Consider the following 9,601-nt stretch of genomic DNA (forward strand, 5'->3'; position numbering starts at 1 on the left):
GCTGGCTCGGCTGTTCAGGTACTACTGGGCAGTCATGACGCCAGGAAGAGGAAATTATTGGAGCCGACTTCTCCTCGTCGGTAAGCCGATGGCTGCCGTATTTGACAGGAATACGTATTCCTGTCTGTGTCTGTGACCCCCGTTCAACCCACAATTGGTGGGATTCGCCTTTCGTTTCTGCTGCTGGTTGAAATCTGTAGGCTGCTCGCACAGCGTGCTGAATGATTTAAGCCTATTTTGCTCGCTCAAAACTATTTTTAGTCGCGAGTGCCGTGATGGACGGATCGCCACATTGCCGACATTTTACTCAGCCCGTCACGGCACACTGTTTGATTGCGTTATCAAAACACGCCGCTATTATTCGGCCTTGCTTTTAACTTATTCCACCGAATACAGAATGTGTGTTTTTTTGCAATATTCAGCCGAATATATTCGGTTACCGAATATTCGGTGCATCCCTAGAAAATATCATGGTTCTGAGTAGTATCAGGATACCACAGTGAAAATGAGGCAGATGTGCCTTTTGTCATTTATAAAAAGATAAATCACTTTTCTATAATACATCTACGGAAGACGAGAACGGCCGAGTATTTTTTTTTTTTTTTTTTGTGCACTGTTATCTCGTGATAACGACTTATTATTTCGTTATCTCGATATACTTATTATTTCGTTATCTCGATATAACAAAGATTGTTTTCCCGTGATAATTGTCAAGTCTGATGACTGCGCACTGGTTAATGTGATCATCTTGATTTCAGCCTACAAGAGCTGCCGTGGTCCTGCTAGATGCCTCCTACTGCTGCTGTTATCATTAGTCACACTTCTACTGTTATTATACACCTATGATTATTGTCACATACCGTATATTTCCAAATAGTCGCCCAATGGCAAATAGCCGCCAGGCACCTAATAGCCGCCGGGGGTTTGACCTCATTTTGCATGTTAAACGCTGGTCCGATTATTTCCTCATTCATTGCCTCAAGGAGGGACAGCCCTGCAGGCAGGGAGAGAGCAGCTTGCGAGGGCTGCTCTCTCCCTGCCTGCAGGGCTGTCCCTCCTTGAGGGACTGTTTGAGCTTTTACGCACGGGTCGGTAGTGAAGTGGTGCACATGACTCGTGCTACGGACTAGTGTTGCANCCCCTACTATTTATTATTCTAAAGGTTTGTATCCAAAAGGACTTTTCCTTAGGAAAAGTACCGAAGAGTATCGAAAAGTATCGAAATTCATATTGGTATTGGTACCGAAACAAAGATTTTGGTATCGTGACAACACTACTACGGACAGACGGACGGACGGACTGACAGCCACGTATCTAAAACAGGTAATACATCTGGCTACATCTTCCCCACATCAAATATCTGCGATCACCTACACCCGCGTGCGTAAAAGCGCACATGGGCGACTATTTGGAAATATCCATTATCTTGTGCCACAGAGCCCTATGGCTGCTGTATTTGACAGGAATACGTATTCCTGTCTGTGTCTGTGTCTGTGAGCCCCGTTCAACCCACAACCGGTGGGATTCGCCTTTTTTATCTGCTGCTGGTTGAAATCTGTACTGGCACAGCGTGCTGAATGATTTATTTTGCTCGCACAAAACTATTTTTAGTCGCAAATGTGAGTGCGGTGACTGACGGAGTAAAATATCGCCACACTGCCGACATTTTACTCCGCCCGTCACGGCACGCTGTTTGATTGTGTTATCAAAACACACCGCTATTATTCGGCCTTGCTTTTCACTTATTCCACCGAATACCGAATGTGTGTTTTTTGGCAATATTCGGCCGAATATATTCGGTAACCGAATATATTCGGTAACCGAATATATTCGGCCGAATATTGCCAATATTGCCTCCCTACTTTGACATGCACACAGGAGCCAGGATCTGAACCACCAGGACACCTGCTCTACCTCCTAAGCTACAGTTGACCCTTTTATACTTACGGGTTTCTTGTCGATGAAAAAAGTCTTTGCCTCATCCAAAGTGGGACGGGTGCTGTTCTTTGCTACTTTGTAGCTGGATCCAGGGAGAAGATACGGAAGGATCTGCAGGGCCACATCTCCCTTCATGTCTGAAAGGCAAAGACATGGTTCTAGTGACATTAATTAAGCAATTTTTACAAATATTTTTGTTTGTTTCACTGAAAGCATGCCATTAGGGTTGGGCGATATGTTAAAAATTTCCAACCGGCCACCGTCAGCCCATCAACCGGCGGTTGCCAATATATTCGGCAGTTGTGTGTGTGGCGGAGAAAAAAAAAAAGAGGGGAGGATGTTGCATTCATGTGATGTCGGAAAGACACCACATGAATGCAGCAAAAAAATGCAGCGTGCTTTGCGAGCCCACTCATGTCCAACATGGCACGGAAATATCTGTGCATACCGGCAACAAGCACGCCATCAGAGAGGGTGTTTAGCACGGCTGGTAACATTGTTGACCATATGCGCACTTTGCTTAAGCCAGATAAGGTTAACATGCTCGTTTTCCTCTCCAAAAACACTTAAAACACTGTGTTTTTGAGTTAAAGACAGCACAAAGGGACTTTATTATTTTATGTGATTTTTGCACTTTATTTTTCCATTGTTCTTCGTTTAGCCTATATTTATTAATATTTGTATTTATTTATTCAAGCAATAACCCTCCGAGAGGCTTTTAGAAGTTTTTTTTGCTACGTCCGCAACGGCATTATTATAAAGACAGCGCAAAGGGAGTGGACATCATTATTTTATGTGATTGTGTGATTTTTGCACTTTATTTTTCCAATGTCCTTCGTTTATATTTACTTATTTGTTATCATAGGCTACTGTTACTGTGTAACTTTTGTGGACCGACCAACTGTTTATTCTGTTTGAATAAATTTACCTGTGCCTTATGCTCTGACTGTGGTCTTTAATGTCAAAATTATTGAATTGAAATTTTACTGAAACATACAGCCTATAGGCTATACTCTTATTCATTTAACAAAAAATAAATCACCTTGAGATCTTTGCTGAGTAATAAGCTGTAAAGACGGGCTGAAGACGACTGTCCAACACCATTTTAAAAAGAGTCTGACGGCTGCAGAAGGACGCATTCGCTCACAGCCTCTAAATCAGCAAACAGGTGGGAGATAGGGATAACATACCTGTCCTACTATAACGATTGGGGTGCACATAACATCTTTTTTGATGTAGTTCTCAAATATGGTTTATGAATTAACGTTACGGCCGGGTTCCACCGGCTGCAAACGTAAGCATCATGTCAAGCGTCTTGTTTACCGTTCGCTGAGCCATGATAGTTAAAGCATTTTCCACCTAAGTTATTACATATATTTGAGTAATCTACAAGTTTACTGTACCGTTTGTCATCTACTCGCTTTCAATTACACAATGTCACGGATAAACATGGGTAAATGAATGAAAATGAAAATCAGCACATATCACCTCTGATAATGGTTTATTCATTTAAAAACACATTGTGCTCGTTTAGCACACTATTTCATGTAGTTTTTATCTGCTGGAGGGTCACGTAGGGGAGCGTAGCGCGACAAAAATAGAAGAGCATCCTAAATAGAGAGTTGTAGCGTGACAGACGGGGGTTGTCAAACCGCTCCCGTTGCCGGTGGAGCCGCTGTAATTGATTAACAGGGGGGCGAACTGCTACGGGACTCGCGCTGCAGACATGTCACACTGCTGACGTGCCCGGTGGACCCTGGCCGTAACTTTCAGCTCCGCCATCACTGAGGTGTTTTGTGAAAGACTCGTCGGAAATCAGTGTGAAGCTGCCAGTTCCAATATGCACACACTTTGAATTGTGCTCTACATAGTAGGCCAAATTATGGACTATATGTACCGAGTTGAATTCTGTGGAGACAGACCATTAATTTAGTAATCGCCCAAAAAAAAAAAATCGTCAAAAATGAAACCAACCGTGATGGACTCAGCCGATGGGCGATTGGTGATATATTCGTCCAATCGCCTAAGCTTACATGCCATGCTGCTGTATTGCTCCAACGGATGTTTATTTTTACATTACTGATCAACATTTCCTTTTTCCACTACAAAGGATTTCATCAGGAAGACATAACATGTAGAAGCATGACATCACTTTGCATTTAATGCATAACAGCACATTCCCATCTCTAATCTATGCAACTGTAACCGAGTTAAAAATTTTATATGGGTACTCTGGTCTGGAGCACCCATATCGAATCCCCCCCCAGGGTAAGCCCTTAAAGGACAATTTTGGAATTAAATTAACTTAGGGTGTATTGACTACGTGCATAACTGTAGTCCCCAGCTCCAGTACTTCCTGGAGGAAGCTCACACATTGGTTTCCTGTCAAATACTTTTGGATGAAGTGATTAATCTCAGGTGTGCAACACAGCTGATTAATCACTTCATCCAATCTTGTTAGACAGGAAACCAATGTGTGAGCTTCCTCCAGGAAGCACTGGAGCTGGGGACTACAGTTATGCACGTAGTCTATTGCGGTATTATCCTTAGATGAAAACCCGAGAGCAAATGCATTTCTGCCAAACGGTATTCGATCAAAGGATGACTAAAAAGTAGCTAGTCTATGGGGCATATCTCTACTGAGTCATATGCCCCATAGACTAGCTAGTCGTTAGCCATCCTTAGATTGGCTACCGTTCGGCTAAAATGCTTTTGCTCTCGGGACAAGTTTCAACTCAGGATAATACCTCAATACACCCTAAGTTGGTTTAACAACAAAATTGTCTTTTAACATGGGTTGTAATGAATGAAAGTAAAGAGCATGACACAGAGAAGCAAAAATGAAATCTGTTACACGAAGAAATAAGTCATGACATTTCTAAAATAAGAGAAGTCTAGGAAATTATTACTGTGCATACCTGCAGTTTCAGTGTCATCGTTGTAGTTCATAGCCGACAGATGGATGACGGCATTTCTTTCTTTTGCTGCCAGCTTCAAGATCATCTCACTGAACAGTGACACCCACTTTTCAGCCAGCTTGGCTGATGCCTCTGGGTGCAAGCTCTGGAAGTCTTGGGCAATCTGCAGAATGGAGAAAAAATAGCAACAATAAGAAAAGTGTCAACAACAGCCAAGTTTACAGATGAATCTGGTCTAATTATGTAAAAAATGTTATTTACTGTCTAATATTTATAGAATCCAACAGCCTGAAATGCCTGATTTCAAATTCTAACTTTCATAGTACAGATCCAAAATAAGGAAAAAATTCTTAGTTGTCCCCAAGACAATGGAGGCCTCAGTATATACACCACATGGTTAATGGACTGCGCTTTTCTAATAACAGCCTCTCATTCACCCATTCTTTCTCTCACACACACACACACACACACATACACACACAGGGGGTTGGGGTTCGGTTCAGTCATTGGACAGTTCGCTCTACCAAATGAGTACAACACCTACCATCCCTGGGGTATCCACTAAACGTGGAAACTCCGTTTGTATTTCAGCAACTCTTCTGGTCACATGTTCCCGTATCCATTTGGCTCGGTAGATGGCAGTGTCACGCATGTATTCAGTCACTGTGTCCAGTGGCAAGACATGGACTTTAAGCCAAGCAACCATTTGCATGGCCCTCTCCTCTGTAATGTCAGAATCTGTTGAAAAAAGTATTGGCTGTCAGTATTACAGATGGGCATCAATTTTCGAAGATCGATAATTGAGTGATAAGGATCTTGGTCAATTACATTTTTTATCCTCGATAGTCGTTAACTGACACAGCGGCTCCCGCGACCTGCCTCCTGGTTGAAAGTTTACTGTTTTCGTAGCTGTATGACATCACTCTTCACTCTACATTACCCCCATGTCTCAGCAGGGGGATTACGTGTTATAATGCTGCAAGGAAGTCGCTGGTCAATGTCTATTGTGTTGATGAAACTGCTGGCTGCTTGCTGGTTGAACGGAAAGGAATGCAGTTCGGGTTAGAGGGAAAAAGTGGTTTCTTCACTCGGTAAATAAAAACACAAAAGGACGTGTTTTCGGGAGAGCCAGAGCCAGTAGCGGAGCAGGGGTTCTGGTACTGGGGCAGGAGCGCCGGATGAAGCGGGCTCGAGGCCCCGCTCGGCTGCAGGCGACATTGGGTCGGTGTGTCAGGGGCTTATTTCCTACACTGCTTCGTTATCAATTAATCGATAATTGATCGTTAATTCTTGTAATCATCAAAAAAGAATTTTTGATCGTTTGCCCATCCCTAGTCGGTACAAAGGTCAGTATGATAGGCCCATACAGTTAACCTTTCACAAATTAATAGTGCTTTCACACTGGCAGGGCTCCGGCATGGCTCTGGTTCCGGTGCCGTTCTGGCGTCCACACCTACCAATAAACAGCATAGTTGGCAATGACGGGAACGCCCACAAATGTCACATCCGGTTAGAGCCGAGGGGGATAACAAACCGGTCTCTGCCATTAGCCACAATGCCGAAGAGTTGCTGTGTGCCCTTTTGCACCGCAAATAAACCAAAAAATGACCAATTAATGTTTTACATTTTACCAAATAATAAAACAGAACCACAAAGGAGGACAAAATGGCTTCAAGCTATCAGAAGAGAGGACGAGTTTGGCAGATTATGGGACCCAACAACAAAACATGTGTATGTCTGCAGTCAGCACTTCATTTCAGGTAAGTTTAATTTAATGCAAACCATTTCCAAACAATCGTAGACTATGTCAGGGGTATCAGGAATATTAGATTAATTGTTTAAACGCTAGTGAACTTTGTACTACATTTGTAATTTGTGTAGATTTCCTCGCAACACGTACAAAAGTACACATTCAGTACCTAAGTAAAAGTACAGATACTTGTGTACAAAAGTCTGGTAAAAGTAGAAGTACTGATTAAAGTTCTTTACCGAGTACGGTATATGTAAAAAAAAAACAAAAAAAAAAAAAAAACTGCTGGCTCTGAAATGTACTCCAAGCATAAAATAAAATATAGCCCTCTGAAGGACATTTCTATTGCCGGTTTCTGTGCAATGCTAAAAGCTCTCTTCTGATAGCTTGAAGCCATTTTGTCCTCCTTTGTGGTTGTGGATGTTCCCGTCATTGCCGACTGTATCTATACAGTCTGAAAAGAAACTAACAATGAAAGTAAAATGACTACAGCACTGAATAATGCAAGTGAGTGAGTGAGTGAGTGAATATGCGAGTTAGTCAGCAATTTAAGGGGTGGTTCAGGATTTTGGACATAATATTTTACTTCATTCACTTGCACTAGCTTTTCATTGGTGAATTATGCAACTAAGCCAACATGATGAAACGGGTTAAAAACGGTCTCCACTGATAGAAAGAACAACTTGTAAATGCCCTATGTCCAAAATCCTGAACCACTCCTTTAAGTAGGTGAGTGAATGAATGTGAGTGAGTCACCAAGTGAGTATGTGAGTCATACATGTAAATCTTACCATGCAAAACAAGACAGGGTCTCTTAGGTCCAGCGCCTTGTTGACCTTGAGCCTGGTGAGGATTGGTCTGTCGAAGTGCCCGCTTCCTTCGGTTGCGGAGGCACTCCTCCAGGAACCCAGTCGAGGGTCGTTTGTTTCTCCCCTTACAGAACCAAGCTTCCTGAAAAGAAATGTCTGGGCTTGACTGGGATTTTGCACAATCATTATAAACAGCTGTGAAATATAAAATTTTATATAACGGTCAGTTTGATCCCTGACGCCGATTGGCTGAGAGCACGTTATACAGGGAGTATATCCACGATATACCACGTCTTGTGACGCGTTCACAGAATGTTGATGTTTTGTGTAAAATCAATGCACGGCCAATAACATATCGTCGCTGTCAGGCGCAAACCTCCTATGTCCAAAAATCATGATTTTTATTTTTTTCCATTAATCAGTACTATTGGTCACTCTGTATGTCTGACTGTGGTTTTACAAATATTTAACCAATGAAAAGTATTTAAAACTGCCTGTGACTAAACCTCCTAACGCCATTGGATCCTGAAACTGTCGATCAAACCTCCTAACTCCACCCCCACCCTTCCACCATATTGTGAAGGACGTAAACAAGAGGAGCGGAGACAAACACAGAGATTGTTGGATTTCACTGAGGTAAATAGCTCAAAGTGTTTTCATATAAGGCTTGGGTGGTTGCAAATTCAGTTGAAAGTATGCAGTGTATCTGATTAATTTTAACATTGTGTAGAAGTGTTGAGCTAGCTAGCGATAAGAAATTACCAGAGTAATGTTATTCACAGCCTGTCTCTCACTAGCTAACTTTAGATCGATACTTTATCTAAAGTTATACTTATTTAAAAAAAAACGGGGAAAAAAACAAGGCGCACTTATTCCATGCCAAGTTTTACAGGCAGAACATAATCAAAACTGTTACTTGAACGCATTTCGGCGTCCAGCCTTCCTCAGGAAACAAACTTATACACAGAAGGTGAGTCAATTAGCAGGTGAAAGCATTCAGTAATCAGAGTGCACCGGTCTGACTGCTGGATGCCAAAACGTGTTAAGTTATAGTTTTTAATCATGTTCTGCTGGTAGAACTTGCCATGGAATAAGGTATTTCATCTATTTTTCTAAAGATGAGTGCCTTTTGTCAGTCAGTAGTGATGTCTCTGTGTGCGCGTGTGTCAGTAGTGATGTCTGTGTCCTTGAGGGAAATGTGCGAGATGGTGAAGGTGTCCTATGAGGCGGTGAAAAAAGTTAAGGCCAGTGATAGACAGTGACAGCATAGAAGGAGAGAGTGACAGAGAGGAAGAACCAGGGAGCAGCTCAGAGAGAAAGGTTGAGACAGCACAGATAAGGATTATGATGTGGACGCAGGTAAATTAGTTATTGTATGACATGAGTTATGTAGAAATGTATTACAATGTATGAATAGATTAGCACATTTCACAGTGGATCACACACACTCACATGTTTTTTATTGTTGTATAGAGAACAGTGACAGCAGAGATGGAGAGAGCGATGGAGAGGAACAACCAGAACCGGGGAGAGATGATGGCAGCTCAGAGAGAGAGGATGAGGAGACGGCACAAGAGAGCGGAGATGATGAGGATGGTGTGGATGCAGGTAAATTAGAGTGAATAATGTGTGCATGATATGAGTTGTATAGAAATGTATTACAATGTATGAATGTTAATGTGTAGAGTGGATAGATTAGCACATTTCACAGCAGCAGTCACAGTGGATCACACACACAAACTCTAATTTTTGTTGTTGCATTTTTTAAGATTCTGATGAGGCTGAGCATGACGCAGTTGGAGGAAGAAAGCACAAGGGGAAAGATAATTGGAGGAAGAATGAGGTAAAAAGAATAATAATGGGACAGCCGTATGTCGGTAGAAACAAGAAGGGAGAAGTCACCAAGGACCCCCGGGGAATGGGACCACGTTCCACGTCCGCCCAGGGATCAAACCCAGTGACCCCACTGTCCACGATGTCAGAGCCATCAGGTAACTAAAGTATCAATCTAAAAAAAAGTCTCTCTCACCAGTCCATGTCAAAAGTCATGATGTTGCACTTTTACTTTTCATTAAATAGAATAGAATGGAATAGAAAATGCTTTGTCTACCTTTTGTGTACAGAAGGAAGACATTTATCTTCGTTTTGTGTAACATTTAAAAACACATTTACATAAAACATGTTGG

General features: G+C 42.1%; 1 long non-coding RNA gene across 1 annotated transcript; it reads left to right on the forward strand.

Moving 5' to 3' along the window:
• The first annotated feature begins 7,970 nt into the window (after positions 1 to 7,970).
• On the forward strand, positions 7,971 to 9,595 carry LOC126387548 (uncharacterized). Its single transcript, XR_007569695.1, has 3 exons — positions 7,971 to 8,051; positions 8,889 to 9,023; positions 9,185 to 9,595. It is a non-coding gene; the product is annotated as an uncharacterized LOC126387548 (long non-coding RNA).
• Positions 9,596 to 9,601: the final 6 nt, after the last annotated feature.

Source organism: Epinephelus moara, unplaced genomic scaffold (genome assembly GCF_006386435.1).
Source record: "Epinephelus moara isolate mb unplaced genomic scaffold, YSFRI_EMoa_1.0 scaffold760, whole genome shotgun sequence".
NCBI lineage: Eukaryota > Metazoa > Chordata > Actinopteri > Perciformes > Serranidae > Epinephelus > Epinephelus moara.